The sequence below is a fragment of the Lotus japonicus genome, chromosome 4 (genome assembly GCF_012489685.1).
Source record: "Lotus japonicus ecotype B-129 chromosome 4, LjGifu_v1.2".
Taxonomy (NCBI): Eukaryota; Viridiplantae; Streptophyta; class Magnoliopsida; order Fabales; family Fabaceae; genus Lotus; species Lotus japonicus.
Window position 1 is genome coordinate 60,960,856 of NC_080044.1, and position 2,596 is coordinate 60,963,451.

Sequence of the window (2,596 nt, forward strand, 5' to 3'; positions counted from 1 at the left end):
CACAACTGTGCAATGATTGATTTACTGTTTTGTCATAGGATCTTTATGCATGGCTTTCTGTTTATATATGTTGAAGGATAAACAATTTGTGCCTTGCTTGGAGGTACAGTGTAAACGCATGGAGAGTTAGAGAGGAAGATTCTAAACTTTGTATTTTTTTTCTTTTTAAAAAAAGAAGAGGCAATAGCTGTTCCAAACGAGTCACCCTGATAAAACATTACACAAGCTCCAGTTAGGACTTAGGATGTAAGGAGGAGGTAAAAATAGTTAGGTTCAATTTGAAGAAGAAAATGACAAAACTACAAGAGTGATTAATTGTTGAGGCTATCTCTAGGGTAGTCCATGGTCTAGTACTCTATGGGTGGACCATGCATGATCTCCCATCAAACTTCCATATATAGCCAATTTCATAACAAGTTTATGGCAAATCTGCAGCTTATATCACATCATTTTATTCTGTAATGAAAATCTGTAGTTAAAAGAAGTTATAGAATTAGCGATAGGATTTTCAGATAAGTATAAACCAAGCTCAATAAATTCAAGGAAAAAATTCCTCAATATGCAGCCACAACCCAAAAGACGAGTTTAATTATTATGCACTGATAAAATAAAACAGTTTTGCAAAGTCATCCAATTAAAATTCATCAATCTGTTATATCATAGTTAAATTTAAATTTAAAATTATTTAAAATGTAAAAGGAGGAGATGTGAACCAAAAAGATATCTCTCTTGTCTATATATGTTGAGAAGAGAAACATAGTGAGTGAGTACTGAGTAGGCAATCTCATTCACCTTCATCCCTGTACCCTCTTTAACAGTACTATATTGATGATGAAAGGCATGGAATTGATGGAAGCATCACTCCACACAGCAAGTGAAAAAGTGAAAAAATTGTTTTCAAATCAATCTACAGTTCTTTCTGACCATGAAAACGAAGCAACATGAAATCACAAGCAGAGTCGACTGAATTTGAAAGCAGTAGTAGTCTCTGTTGCCTGTAGACAACAACAATAATATCACAGGATCCAAGAAAAATTAATTAAAGGAGACTCAGTTGCTGCTGCTGCAGCAAGTTGGGTTTTACTTTTAAAGGTGGCATAATAGAAAAGAAAAAGACCAAAAGTTTTATTTTCCAGTGTGGTGGTCCAGGTTCTTATAATAAAACTATGAAAGAAAATAAGAATGCAATTAATTGTGACATTTATAGACATGATTTTAATTTTTCTTACAGTTGCTAGCTGTGGAGTTTGGTGTGTTACATTACCCTCAACTTAACTCACGTCTAACCTAGCTCAGTTTGCAGCTTCAATTAATTATATTTAATTATTTAGTTTTATACATAAGCATAGTAGTAGAATAGTGCTGAGATCTTTTGTAGTTGTAGCCTGTAGGAAGTTATTTATTGTACTAAGAAAAATAATTGTGCCTGACTTTAAGTTGATGAGTAAAGATTTATATATATTTTTTTACATGTTTCCTCATGCAAGAGTCTCCTTAAGCATGAAGTGTGGATAACACATAAGTCCACTGCACACCTACTTGCATGTGTGCTAAAATTAATTTTTATTTTATTTTATTAAAAGAATAGAAGAATCGAACTCTAAATGAGTTAATTATAGAAACGAGTTAAAGTACCTATTGTACTTCCTATCAAGCGTATAAAAAAAGTTGGTAACAAAACCAATTATATAACCGTAGAAGCTTGTCACATAAATGATCTTATAGTAGAACATCATAATTGATATTTTTGCTTAATTATAATATGTATCTCTATTACTTCGTGAGTAGAGGAGGAACTAAGCTACTTCATTTACAATTTTACATATAGTATATATAGAGTTAGTACATTGTACAGTTCACAAAAAGAGCTTTGAAAAAAAACCTTGATGGAGGAAGAACAGAGATAAGAATAAATCCGTGGCGCATTTGTGTTGTACGTGGATGAGTAATTTACGTTGCTGCACTTTTGTAGGCGTGCAGAATAGCTTGTCTCCAACAATCAAAATATATTTATGGGACTTGTGGTCCAAATCCAATGCATCTAATTAGATAATGGACCACTATCACTTGTTCCAAAACATCAAAACATGTAAACATTCCTTTACATTTGCATTGCAATGGAGGATATATAATTAGCACTCCTCTTAACCCTCTACTTCTATTGGTTGAAAACTTTTATGAGTTCCACAAAAAAGTGTGTTAGATACAAAATTAAACTAAAAAAGAAAAGTTGACCATAAGAAATAAAATATATAAATGCTAACAAGTAACAACACTCACTCAGCTCTAACATTCTTCACTATATTAGTTTTTTTTTTGAAATTCATGTTAACAAAAATAATCTTTCTTTGGGGTAAACTTTTTTGTTTTTGTGTTTATTGAAAGTTTAACTTGTTTGTTTGTCCAAATAGTACTCATTTCACAGAGAAAGCCTGGTAAAAATTAAGAGTCCGATTCACCATTTTGGGCTGCAAGGAGCCCAATCCATAGAGTTAAGCGTGGTAAAAAATGAAAAATGGATAAAAGCCCCCGGCGAGGATCGAACTCGCGACCTTTCGCTTACGAAGCGAACGCACTACCACTATGCTACGGAGGC

The 2,596-nt window shown here is 32.8% G+C and overlaps 1 non-coding gene across 1 annotated transcript; it reads right to left on the bottom strand.

Moving 5' to 3' along the window:
• Positions 1–2,524: 2,524 nt before the first annotated feature.
• TRNAT-CGU (transfer RNA threonine (anticodon CGU)) lies at positions 2,525–2,596 on the bottom strand. Its single transcript has one exon. It is a non-coding gene; the product is annotated as a tRNA-Thr (tRNA).